Raw genomic sequence first — 13,855 nt, 5'->3', positions numbered from 1 at the left:
TGGTGTGTGGATCTCCTCAAGCTGTAAGAACACTGCTGTTCTCTTCAGGTCACGGCACAAACGTGCACCTCTGGAGCGAGTGTGTGGAACAGCCCAGAGCAGGCAGCTCTGGGTGGCACTGAGCAGTTGCTCAGCATGCATTCTGGCAGGTGGAAAGCATTGACAGCAAACAGCTAGAAGGGGAAAGAGGGCTTCAAGGCTTCCTAAACGTTATTTGGGACTGCTGCTTAAAGAAATCAGGTGTTGCTGGAAGCGCAGGTAGCCTGAAAGTATGATCCAATCTCCTGCTTTGCACTTCAAAACTTACTGGAAGCAGCTGTATAGCTCCTAAGTCAGATTAGTTGACAGAGTGTGTGCTGTCTTCCCATGGCTTCTCCTGATGATGCAGGGGGAGTTTTACAAAATGTGGATACCCCAGAACACTGCCAGTCTGCTGCACTGCTCGGTGGCTGCACAACAAGCTCATGGTTAAGCCTCTGCTGCACATCCCTCTCGGCAAAAACGTGGTCTCTGAGTGATGTGCAGCTGTGTCAGGCGGTGCTGCCAGTTGACACCGGCTTGAGGAGTTTCGGGAGTTCACGTGAATGTACAAAGTAAACATTTTGTTACTCTGAGCTCTGTAGTTTCTGGTCTGTGCTTAAACGTTCCTTGTGGCTCCGTCAGAATGGAGCTGTTGCTCTGTTGTACTGTACTGTGCAAAACGGGTGTTGCTGCCCCAACAGATAACAGGTCAAAGCACGCTGTATGACAGCCAGGATGATGGGACACTGGCAGGGTTATAAATAACTGAAGTAATGAAGTTTCATTCATCTTTGCTGCTACAATTGAGTGCTGCACCTGATCGGGAAGATGAAGGGGGTAGTAGTTGTTTATAAATCTTATAAATAAAGGGAGTTTTAGCCTGGGCACACAGTCTCCTCTCTGGTTTTAGTGCATGAGTTTGTTCCAGTGGAAAGTTTAGTGTGAGATAGGGATGAATGAGTGGGTGTGGAACTGCCTTCTTGGGAGTAGTGCAGCCTTATTTTGGTTATGAGTGGAACTACAGCCAAGTCGTAAAGAATGCTCACAAGTCTTTTTAAAACATCTAAGTGGTGAAGTCTAGAAACAAATGTTTTGAGATAGGTTTCCTTGTTCCATGTTGAGGCTGAGCCCTGAGGAGCTGTTATTCTCAACAAAAGCCTGACCTTTTCTTCAAGGTTCCTCCTCTTTCTCTTAAACATCAAAGGTTTTCGTAACACATGTTGAGGCAAGAGCTTGTTTGGACATTAACTGTTAGCGCTTTGGTTTTTGCTCTCTTCATTGTTGCTCACTTGTTTATGGAGCCACGGTGCTTGTGGAAGATTTTTTGTGGTGCAGACCCAGGGTCAGTGTGATTTCCACCGTTTCTTCTCTGAATCCAGGCATGGAGGTGAACAAAGCAATTACACCAGGCCCCCTGTTTGTGTCGGGGTGGTTTGAATTGGAAATGTGAGACAGCTCCGCGTTTTCACTTCCCTCACCACACCACAAATCTGAACTGTCCGCGAGTACTGGGCTGAAATAAAATTTAGGAGGGGAAAAAGACAGCTCTAAAAAAATGTACATTTGCTCCGTTTTTCTCCCTCATGCTGGTTTCTAGGAGGCAAACTCCCTCTCCTGCTCTTTCCCCCTTTCTCCTCTTCAGAAGCCGTCCTTGTTGAGTGCTTGAGAGCTGAAGGCATGAATGGCACTGGGCACGTCCCTAGCCTCGTGCCTTGCCCTGAGCGAGCATAAAGCCACGATGCATGCAACCAATCTAGGCTAGAAACAGGCAGTAGGGGTTTTTTTTTCTTCACAGTAACTGAGTTTTATCACAGTAACTGACATTCTAATGAACCAACTTGTAATTAACGTCAATGAAATTTAACTTGGTTGTTATTTAAATAATGCAATAATCTTGGTAGCAGCATTTGTGGGGTTTTGTGCCATCACGTAGTGAAGACACAGTGTGGAAAGTTAAAAATAAAACAGTAAAAATCATTGGCAATCATTGGCAATTTAGGAGGCTGTGAGAAATATTTACAGTGTTTATTGTAGCAATGAATGCTGTAGAGTTCATGGATGCAGAAAATGAATGAGCTCTTTGGGACACTGTTCTTGGAGCCTTTTCTCACATCATAGAGGACGGTGCGGTGGATTTGTTGGGCTGAAGGGAAGAAAAGCTTCTAATGCTATGTGGACCTGGGGTAGCTACTGTATGAGGAAGAGCAAGAGTTTCTGTTAGATCTTGGTTTTTGAAAAGAGTTTGACAGAATGAGACCTGTATAAGCAACTTTTATTTGGTTCCCCCCCCCCCTACATCCTTTAGATTTAGAAAGTATTCACTTCATCCCTGAAGTAATTGGGACTTTAAGGGCAGGAATTTTAAATGCAAAAGAGATTTGCTACACTGCTGTGGTGTAGGTCAGTAAAATAAATAACCAAGTCTTCTGCTAAAGCATTTGATGTGCTTGGTCTCCAACTTCTTCATGGAAATCTCTGGACCAACTAGTTCATGTTTGTAAAAGAAAATGTTGTTTCTGAAGCAACTGGATATTTTCTAGGTGTTTATTCTTTCTTTTGCCCTTAGTTTCTCCTTAGGGCAACATTGCAGTGATTGTTTTTACTGATCCCCCGTTTTCCCTCTTTGTTCTCTGGCTCCCCCTCTCCCCAGCTTTGCGTGTACCATGGGAAAGAGCCTAACACCCTTTCCTTCCTGAGGCTTTTCTTATCAAATTTAAGTTTTTTCAGGCATGATACTTCTTTAAATATGTATGATATAATGTGTCTGCGGTCAGGGAATTGAGTGGTGCTAAGAGTCATCTTGTTGTCTGAGGAATATTCTGATGTTTCCACTTGTGAATCCCAGCAGCACTAAGGATGCTGTGTTTAAAGCAGTAGTGAGTCTCCCAGTAAAAATACTGAAAAAGTAACAAGTACCACTAAGTGAGCACATGTGGAGGATAGTATTTAAAAGCCCATGGTCTGTAAAGAGAAACTGTTTAGAATCTGCCTTGTTCAAGCTTTCAGAGTAAGATCTGAACAAGAAAAGCTCCTGATCTCCCTTGCCCATCGTGTTTCCACTATATGAAGTGCAAACATTATGGTCTTGCATGTTGTGACTTCAGCACTGTGTTGCTCTGCAAGAGCATTGTGTTTGGCTTTGGTTTTGGTTTTTAACTGAAACATCCCAGCTCCAGAGCTGCCATGTGGGCAGGCTCACAGGCATTCATTTAGCCTTCCAGCTTGTGAATACATCTTTTTTACCTGCTTGGTACAAGCCTGTTCCTTGTGGGCTCCCCCACAGGTTTGTCCTCTTTTTCCCTTGGAAATCCTTGCTTCAATATCAAGGCTGATTTGCTGTCATGTCTGCCTTCCTTTCCTCTGCAGCACTGTTTTCCTCTCCTTCCCATTTTGATAGCTCACATTTTAGAGAGCTACAAGTTATAACCTAGTTTTGCTTGACTGCTGAGGAGCCTCGATGCAGTTCACTGCCATTGCAACCTTATTGTGGCTCATCAGCATCTTCACCTTTGCCTTCTTGCCTTGAGCACTTAGACCTTTTAAAAATAACATGTCCTCCTATGGCAAAGCCTCCTTTACCTTCACTCCAAGAATTAAAATTAATATCACTTGGGGTGGACACTTCTCAAAGTGAAAGATGCCATTTTTCTGTGGAAAAGAAGTAACTTGCACAGATCATCTGCAGCACAAAGCTATGAAATAAGTTCTGCAAAATTAAAATTCAGGTGGGGGTTATGCAGATTGCCTTATTTGAATATTTAAATGTTCTGTAGCTTTTTGATGACTGCTTTATCATTGTTTTCCATATATATGCAATGATGCTCATTTACAGCCTTCCCCAATCAGTTATACAGCAAATACCACTGCTATAAATAAAATGTCATTTGCAGGAGACAGAGTTTTGTAAGTTAAATGAGGAAGAAATGTTCCCTTTGAAGAAATGTTAGCCATGATCAGTTGGTCAGGATTTTCTCTGTAGGATTATTAAAAGGAGTGGTTGAAATTTGCCTTTTCCACTCCCCTTCCTCCCTGATAGTGGCCAAGGAAGATTTAGGGGGTTAGGGGTGTTTCAGGAAGATTGTCCAAAAGAAAAAAAAGAAAAAAAAAAGAAAAAAAGTCTTGGGATGTTGCCTCCTGTTGCAGCTCAGTCAATGTAGTAGTTGGCAATCAAAAAGCAGCAGTGCTGTTTGTCACCATCCCTGGCCATGCAGTCACAGCCCCCTCTCTGCCATGGCTGCTGTCATAATCCTGCACTCAGCTCTTCCTTCTCTTCAACAGAAAACCAATAGCTGTTGGGTTTTTTTTTTCCTTGTTCTTTTCTTGGTCAGATCATGCTTTGGCTTGTTTTGTGCTTCTGCACTGTCTACTAAATAATTCAGATGTTTCTGTCTAGTTATTCAGTATCACTGGCTTTGCTTTTAGCATTTAAACAGTGTCAGTAAACTTGTATTTGTCACCGCTGGGGAAAATACACTCATTTTTGCTGTTACACCCCAAAGCTCCAGTAGTGTGTGACAGACACACCACTTGAGCAGCTCATGCAGCCACACACCAGACTGCTGAGCTGCTCCTGATCCTGGTTCCACCATGGGCTTTCCTGCACCTACAGGGAAATCACCACATGGCAGTGATAGATCCTGCTCCGGGCTGGTGAGTCTTGTCAAATCAGTTCTAAACCAACTTAGATTAGATTAGTTCCAGGTGATTATACTCAAGACTTCCTCATCAGCGACACTATCTTTGGAAGATAAGGAGCAGCTCAGGTCAGAATGCATCTCGTGGTAGCAGCACAGTAGTTGTTCAAGAGTACACAGGAGACATGAGGCAGGTTGGGGATCTGACAGTCAAACCCAAACTGCTGAGGGCTTCTTTTTTGAACAAGTGGTGGCAGTTAAGATGTAGGATAAACTTGCCTTCAGCACTTGTTTTGATAAGAAGTCTTTAAATATGCATTGTAGGAAGTTGAATTTTGCCTCGTCTAGAATTTCTGACTCGAGGTGACAATTTTTACTCAATAGTTGAGATGGAAAGCGATTTTATTTAATAAAAATGGAATTAGAAGTTCTTATATTCATATTTGGAGGCTTGAGCAAAGGGACACAGCCTTTGGGATACATTCTCCATTGATGCCCGTGCAGGGTAGGATCATGGTTCTGGTTGGGGCTTCCCCTCAGTTTTAAGGTGATAATTCACAGTCACGTTTTCGCTTTTAAGATGGGGAGTGCCTGCATGAGAGAAATGACTCTAGTCCTGGTGAGGACTAACATTTGGATGGTATGTAGGTAGCATGCTGGTCTACTGGGGGAAGGAGAAGAGGACATACCTTTATGGAAGAACTGAAACCTGCTGCTGTTTAATTTTCTGTGCTCCTGGTGTTTCTGTCCTGTGCTGCTAGTGAGGTCAGTCACAGCTTGCAGAGCTGCAAGTAGGAGGAAGGGGGTGTCCTCACTGCTCCTTGGCCCCAAGCTGACAGTGCAGGGCACTGGGAGCTCTCCTTGTGCTGAACTGTGAGCGGAGGGAGATGATCCCGGCGTGTTCCACTGCTCCAAACGCGATGTTGATCCTCGTGTGGTCCCATCATGACATCAGTGACATGAGCCTGTCCTGCCCCGTGGAGCAGGAGGGATGGATGGACACTGCTGGCTCCGAGGAGCGGGTGGGGAGATGCTGCAGATGCCGTGATAGTGCCGGCACCTGCCACCTGCAGTGCAGCTTGGGAGCGTTCCAGGGCTGCTCTGGGAATGAGACTTGCCTTTCACAGTAATGAAACAGCGAGACTAAGCCAGGAAAATAAAAACCTGAGGCACAGAAGTCCCGAGGCGGTGCTGTGCTCTGAAACATGGCTTTGTGAAGAAAATGGCACGGCAGGCCTGGAGTCCTGACCCCTCGAAGTTTGTAGCCTCATTTATTTGGATTTCATCTGAAATGAAGAAGTGCTTATTTCTGAAAGCAAGGCCTGAGTGCTGATGGCCTTGATGATGAAGTGGCTTTGTAGAGGGTGTTCAGTGAGTGTTGGGTGTGGTTGACAGCTTTTAGAGTCTTCCTTCCCTTAATCACTTTCCAAAGTTATTAGCTCTAGCACCTGAGTCCATTTGGGAGGTTGAGTCTTACTTCTTGCTAGTAGGTAGCACAGAGTCCTTGTTAGGGAAAATGATGCTGGGTTTCGCTTTCCAAAGACAACCTCCTCAGCCACAAACTTTCCCTGGTTTGTTTCCTGTTCTGTGACCTGTGCTGGCCACTCAGGAGTAAATTAATTCTTCCTAAGGAAAATTGTGAGTTGCAAGTCTGTTTTGATCCAACTCAATGTGTTGTGATGAGTGCTTTTGATAAGACTGTGTCCTGTTTGCTTCTACAGCTTTTATTTGCAGTCATTGTGGGGGCTTTTTAGTGCCACTGCTTGTTAAAATAGGTTTTCTGTCTGTTGGACAGCAACAGCAGTTTGATTTGTGGTTGCATCTGTCTAAGCAGACCTTATGTTCAAATATCATTAGCGTGCATAAAAACAAACACAGCTTCTATGATTAAGGAGTTTTTTAATTGAAATTATTTAAGATTGAATTATTTAGATTGAAATTATATGCTACCAAGACTACAAACTTTATAAGAAAGTATTTTTCATCTTTATTTTCACTCTAGCCTGCCACTGACAGTTCGACTAATGGGTTAGTTGGTTTGCTCAAGGAAGAAAGCCTGATGATCTATGTATGTAAAGAAGCGTGAATGAAATACCACTCCCTTTGTTGTCCCCTAGTATCAGTGCCAAATTTTTTAAATATAGGAACCAAAAGTTAAACCATCAAGTCTATTTTTAACCCCAAATCTAGGAGATTGTTTATAATTTCACAAGTGCTGTGCACCAAAGAGTGTACCAGCTGAGCTGGAGATGTGTGGCAGTTCCTGCTTGCTCTAGGAAAATCAGATCTAGAACTAGAGGTCAATGTATTAATAAATAGGTTTAGCTCCTAACCTTTAAACTTCTATATTGGTGGGGTGGAGAGTGTGCTTGTTGGGAATAAATGTTCTTAGCGGTAAGTTGGGCTTTTTTGTGGATCTCAAATGTCTGGAGGTCGTGTGAGCCCTCACAGGCTGACAGGATCCGAGTTTGTCCTCTGATTGTGGTGGCATTCAAGGGAGAGTTGCCCTTTTTGTGTGTACCTTGTGGTTTAGGAGCTGTTCTGAGAAATGGGTGTAATATATTACCTTTTCTGTATTGTGTGCCATTTCAATGACATGACAAAGGAAGTAGGAGCGTGCTTTGACATGAAAAAAGCGTTTTATCTGATGGACTTTTAAAAAATGTCTTATTTGCAAAATAACTTCCTTCCCCCTCCACATCTCCTTTAATTGTTGTGTTGTCTGCAGTGGTGACATCCATTAGGAGGTTCCCTGAAACAGAAGTTCAATTTCAAAGAAGGTTTTGGAAGGTAGTGCAAATTTTTTCCCTTTATGTGACCTGAGGGCTGAGCCAAGTTGAGTGTCCTGCTCGGATTTTATTCAAAGACTTTCCTATAACATATGCACAGAATATGAGGCTTCAACGAGGACTTGTTTGAATAAATTGAGCCTCATGGCACTATTAGGGAGCTATTTATTGTAACTTCGTTGACCTTCATACTTTATCTGTAGGCCTGACATCCTTCATACATTGAAATTAGTTTCCAAATCTGGTGTTCTAACAGGTGATTTTTTTCAGGTCTCTTCTGTAATTCTTACATTTCAGGCACTTAGGATTAATTTGTATCTTTGTTAATTACCTAAAATGTATGTGCAATGAATGTACTTCTTGATTTAAAACATTTTACTCTCACTAGGGGATAGCTGAATTGTATCCTTAATTATATTCAGCCATTGATACTTTGTCTTCTCCCACTTAGCAATGCAGGTGCTCTTCCTTGATGCCCTGGAAAGGGCGTGGTTTTCTTTTTGTTTGGGAGCTGATAGTTGAGTGCTTTGCCACCCATAGCTCCCCCCAGGTTGCTCTCTAGGGCTCTGTGCTGCAGATCTCAAATCTTGGCATCAGCTCAGAGTTGGCTCTTGAACAGAGTCGGTTCCTTGCATTTTTATTTCAAGCCAGAACAAGACTAGTGGTGACTCTGACAAAAAGTTAAGTCATTTCACTTAAAGTCTAAACCCATTTATGTAATGTGGTTTCTCCAGGGAAGCTGAGAAGGCTTCTCAAACAAAGTTGAAAGGGTTCCTATCCCTGATGGCTGTCACATTGCAGTTTAACTCTTGCCTGGTGCTTCCTGATGGGCAGCCATCCATGTCACTTCATTATGGACTTTGGGATTCAATACTTATATGCACTAGGGATTAAGATCCAGAGGTAGAAGTCGGTTTCTTTCCATCTGAGTGCTCTTATTTTATCTCACCACAAATTATACTACATTTTCCTGGTGGAATATTTTCTTGTTCATGCTGCTTGTCCTTTTACAGAGGATAAGAAGCTGCCAAGGTGTTGTCTGGGACTGGGGAGCAGCAGGAACTTCACATTTTTTTTACTTCATCTTTTCCAGCTTGTAACTTCAGGCAGTTGTATTTGTGCAATAGGATATGAAATAACAAAAATCAACAATGAAAACAGAGCAGTCTGTTCTGTCTGGTGTCTTTATTTGGCCCATAACCCCCAATGTGCATTTACTCTGCATGCCATGAAAATAGATGAAGAGAGCAGAAAAATGCTGGAGATTTTGTATTTAAAACACAAAACCACACCTTAAGGACTTGACAAAACCCCCCAAAACTTCCCTAAAAGTTGAAGAATCAAAGGAAGCATTTCTTAACAAGTTCTATTTACAACCAGTTATGAACACAAAGGAACTCCTTGGGACACCCTGTTGTGTGTTGTCCCCCTGTCAAGTGAATGCTCTGGCTGTCCAGTGGCTTCTGAATTAGTGGGAACAGAGCTGTGACTTTTACATTCTCACCTGGACTTAACCTGTAGTCCCATGGAAATTGCTTTCCCAGCTGGGTAGCACAGCAAGGGTTGTAAAGTAAGATCCCATAATTTGTTGAGCTGGACCTGAGTGTTTCAAGATTCATTAACCAGGCTTCCCAGTTTTAGGTGTGTTATGTGTATAGTCAGGCATATCCAGGCAGTGAGTCAAATCCTGGAAGCCACTGGACTTCAGACAGGGGTTGGGAGTGGAAAACTGGCAAAAATTGGCATAACCTAAACATAAAAGATAAACACCACAGATTATATTGGCAGATTTTTGCTAAATAGATTATTATTTGTTGTTTTTTTCTGTTATACAAGTAGCTCTAGTAGAAGGTTGAGTTAAAGGTATGAGCATTGGTCCCATTTTGTGACAAAACAGATTATCCTTTTCTCTGGTAAATACTCTTATGCTAATAAAAATGCATGTTCACAGACAACATTTCCACGTTTTCAAAGCAGAGGAGCTCTGACACCAGTTCTCTGGTGAAGCACTGGCTGCAGGCAGTGGTGGGATCCTGTCCTGTCCTGCTGGCTGGATTGTTCTGCCCACCTTGTTTGTGGGCACTGGGTAAATCCAGGAAAACTGTCATAAATACAGGCTTGCTTTTTTTTTTAATCAAACCCTTGAAATAAAAATAATATCTGTATTATTGCATTAGACTGCAGTGGTGCAGGCTGGTTTAACATCCTCTGCAGAGATGTTTGCAGTCCTGTAGTTACTTTCATTCAGGAGGTGTGAAACATGCTCCAGAGCCACACAACCTTCTGTAAGCCTGGCTTCCTGGTGTTGGTAGTGTTCTGGATTCTCCATGACAGATTCTTTGCTCCTTTTACATTTTATGAGAATTTCTTTGGAAGTGTAAGAACAGAAGGTGTGTTGTTTAAATGCAGCTCTCTTGCGGAGTCTCAGAATTGTTCTCACAATGGGAGGGATGAACTTGGAGTTCTCTTCTGCTAAAATAGATTTAATGGGAGCAGCAGGGAATTGAAAGGGTGGAACTGTTAGGAGTACTGGTCTGTGAGCAGAGATTGCAGTGCAGGTGGGAGAGAAATATAGTAAGTTTTAATAATTAATCCAAGTCTGGTGATAATATTTGAATATACATATGTAATATTCATGTTCAATGGGTTCTGTTCTCAGAGGCCATACAGAAGCTGTTCAGATAAGAAAACTCAAGCATGCTCTTGGCAGGCAGAAAGATGACAGGGATTGCAGGAATCCTGTGCCACGTCTTCAAGAAAGCTTCCTTTGCAAGGAGCAGGAGTCAAGCCTTATGACCAACACAATTTCTGCCCTTGCAAGGACAAAGCCCAAATAAGTTGACAATAAGAAACTTGGCAGGCAGAGATTAGAGGGGTTGAAACTTCAGAAATTTCGGCCACTTTTGTCGAAATAAAAATTCCTCGTGAAGGATGGTCGGGTGCTGGTCACTGCTGTGGCCCTGGGACACCACGGAGGCAAAGTCTGCAGCCAGAGCTGCTGGAGAAGGGCTGGTCACCAGGCCCGTGTCCTGTGGCCTCGTACAAGAGCACAGAATTGTCTGATTTGGCTATAAAACAGGTTAGAGGGGCAAGAGCAGAATGTGGTAAACTCAGAGCAGGTTTGCTTACAGTTGGATTCGCAACTGCAAAAATGTGGGAACACAGTTGCCCCTGTTATTTATTTTTTTAATATAGGAAAGTTTTGTGTTTGTTTTGGAGCACCCAGTGTGCCATCGAGACAGCCTAAGGAAAATGCTGGTGGTCCTACCTCCAATTAAAGGTCATTCAATTATTTGTTTATCTTTGGTAAATCGTTAGAGAAACAAGCAAACAAGCCCCTTTTTACAGACCGGCTGTTTCATGTATGTGTGTAAAAATAATGCTTTAAAGAGCTGCAAGTCAGCCAAAGGTTTCTGTTCTCCACACTGGACGGGATTATTCCTTCAGCAGCTGTGACTAATGAAATCGGTAGCATTTTTATTACTTTGTTATAGAAGCATCAAACTTTATTTTGCCTATCTGTAGTCTGCTTTCTGGGCCTTGCAGGGCTGTCTTGGGAAGATTTGGAATGTGCTAACAGTGCTGAGCCAAGGCTTCTGTGGCAGGTAGTTTTCTTTGCTGCCGAAGCAACTGTAAACTGATTTTTGCTTGTCACAGAACAGCAATTAAAATGGCTTGAAAAATTGAAATTCCAGCATAAAGTGGAGATTGTGAGAGTCTTCCACTTTGTCTTTTGGTTGTGGAAGGTCAGGTACTGGGAAGGCTTGTGAAATACTTACTTTGTTTATGCAACTGAAAGTTAGAAAATATCTAAAGTGTTATCCAGGCTCCCAGCTGTTAGTGACTAAATAAGAGAGGAGAAAATTACAAGAAAGGTCTTAAGCCCTATTTTCACTCTAAAAGGCTTAGAGAACAAGGAGCTTGCATGAAATACAGGAGTGTGGAGACCCTTTCTTGGAGAAGTGGGACCTCTACTGAGCGTCCCAGCAGGAGGGAGAATGATGGGGCTGGGGCAAGAGGGAAGGGCATAGATGTAGGTGTCTACAATACTTTGCTTCCCAAGAAAATAATTCAGATGTGATGTTTGACAGCTGTCTACTGGCCTTCTGGTGCTGTGGGTGAGGAAGAAGAGTTAGTGGGCCCTAAGAGGAGCATTGATGTGGTTGCTGAATTGCAAAACATGAGAAATGAGAGTGGTTCTCCATGTGGCAGATCAGACAGAGCCTGGATTTGTGAGTACCCTGCTCCTGCACCGTGTGACTGGAGTTAAGAAATCCTCGGGTGGGCAAAGCCTTGGTGGCTTCCACACCCCTGTGTTGGTGTCTCACAACTCCTGCAGCTTTGTGGAGCTTTGGTGAGCTGCTGCTCCGAGTGTAGCAGAAGTGACCATGCAGACACTTGCTGATCTGTGAGTCTGAAACAGTTCCATCACAGATACTAAAGATTTCTTACACCAAATGCTGAATATTTGTTTGCTTTTGGCTCTGTCAGTGCTGATTTCAAGGGTGAGGCTTTTTTCAAAGGAGGCAAATATCTGCTCTTGTGCCCTGATGGAGGGGGTTGCTGATTTGCTGTAGCAAGTAATCAGCTGTATCCTTCCACCGAGTTGGCAGCAGTGCTTAGCCAGAATCTCTGACATTTTCCCCCAAAAGGATGTGGCTGTTTGAGGAAATGTACTGACTAATGTGGGGATTTGGCTGTTTCTGTACTGCGAGTGCATTGCTACAAAAAAGTGAATGAAACTCACACTGAATAGCTTGAAAGTTAATTTTCTCTATCGCTGTTGATTTTGGTTCTGATTGAGAAATTTGCACTGTATCTTACTTGTTTTGTGCTGAAAACACTAAGTAAGAGTACTCCCAACTGCTGTGATACAAAACTCACCAGTATACTTGGAATGGATTACACAAAAACATTTATGAGGAATCAAGTATGAACTTGTAAGTCAAACCTAAAATTAAGTTGGCTCCTACCTGAGTAGTTTATTGAGTTCTGGTTGTGCTATAGAATTATTTTTTTTTTTACTAAACTCTACTGATATTTAGGATATTTCAACTTAAGTTGTCATCCCAGAAGGTCCTTTCCATTTTTTTACTTTCTTCTATCAGTGACAAGTTGGCAGAGTCTCAGTCAGGCTGGGTGGAGTCTCTTTGTCCTCTGAGAGGGTGCAGATGTGTTTTCCAAAGGGCTGATGTTCTCCACCTGGCTTTTCTCCTCTGGTAAAGGACCTGTGCAACTGCATTTCAGCTACTTTAGATCTGCTTGTACATTGATAAGGTGTGTGGCCTGCAAGTACCCAGTCACATACAAATCTTGATTTGAATGTGCCCCCTTCTGCCCTGGAGCCACTGTCTCACCTTCTTGTAGCAAAAAGGGCAGCTGAGACCTGTATTCATGATTGACTACAGTGTGTTAGGTTAGGAAAAAGGTTAAAAAATAAGCTGGAAGTTGTCTTTTGCAGGCTGTGGAAATTGCTGATTTCTGCAGTACTGATACAAGCAGAGGGCAGGTGAGCACCTGGGACTGGCAGCAGGTTGTAGCTGAGGTTACATGTGGCAGCATCAGGAATAAGGCTGGGGGAGATCTCTGCCCTGTGGTTTGGAGCCTCAGTCAGTGCAGCAGCAGGACTTGGCCCTCTGGGATGGAGTGTTGGTACAGTCCCTTCTCTGTGAAGGAAAAGTCTCTCGGCTAATTTTGTCATAAGAGTTTCAGATCTTAACTGCAGAAGAGCTTTTATGATGAGCTTGTGCCTGAGTAAGAGGCATTGGGAATATTCACTGAAGGGGTCACTGAGTAAGTGTGTGCTGGGAAAGGGTTGCTGCTGCTACTGCTGGGTGCTCATCTGTACCAGCTTTGTACTTCTCATTGTTCTTCCTGAATTTTTTTTTCCAGGCAGGAGTCTGTAGTAGAGGGGGTGCTTTTGTCCTGAATAGATTTCTTTGAAATGACAACAAGAATTTCCACTGCAAACACTGGACCTAATTAGAAGAGGTGCTGAACAGGGCACTGTCTGTGTCATAGCTGTGAATCCTCCAATAAAAGATTTGTTACAAAAAGTCTTTGAATGAAGTGCACGGGGCCATCTCCCCTCCTAGGGAACACATAATTAGTATTTCCTTGAAGTGAAAAAGCACAGGTATATGTGTGAATGGGCTTAGGGACCAGGAGGACATTTAGGCCCTCTGCTCCCACCTCCAGGGTATGGTCCAAGAAAAACAAAAGGACCTTTACCTTCCTTGTTGCTTTAGCAGTAGATTTATCTCAGTGTTCAGAAGCAGAGCTGCAGCTTTCAGGTGCTGAGGAACCCCTTCCCTGCCCTGGCAGACCTGCAACAGGTTTCCTGCCTGCTTGGGCAGAGTGAAGCTCTCTATAGTAGACACAGGGGGCCGAAGTAGATTTTACTGGATGCCT

At 43.2% G+C, this 13,855-nt stretch overlaps 1 protein-coding gene across 3 annotated transcripts in view; it reads left to right on the top strand.

The window, feature by feature from the left end:
* Positions 1-13,855, top strand: part of SFMBT1 (Scm like with four mbt domains 1) — a 155,936-nt gene that overhangs the window by 101,306 nt on the left and 40,775 nt on the right. The window lies entirely within an intron of this gene.

Source organism: Pipra filicauda, unplaced genomic scaffold, assembly GCF_003945595.2.
Source record: "Pipra filicauda isolate LSUMZ 115617 unplaced genomic scaffold, ASM394559v2 scaffold103_size3290846_pilon, whole genome shotgun sequence".
Taxonomy (NCBI): Eukaryota; Metazoa; Chordata; class Aves; order Passeriformes; family Pipridae; genus Pipra; species Pipra filicauda.
Note: the sequence above shows the minus strand (reverse complement) of the source record. Positions and strands in the feature narration are given on the sequence as shown.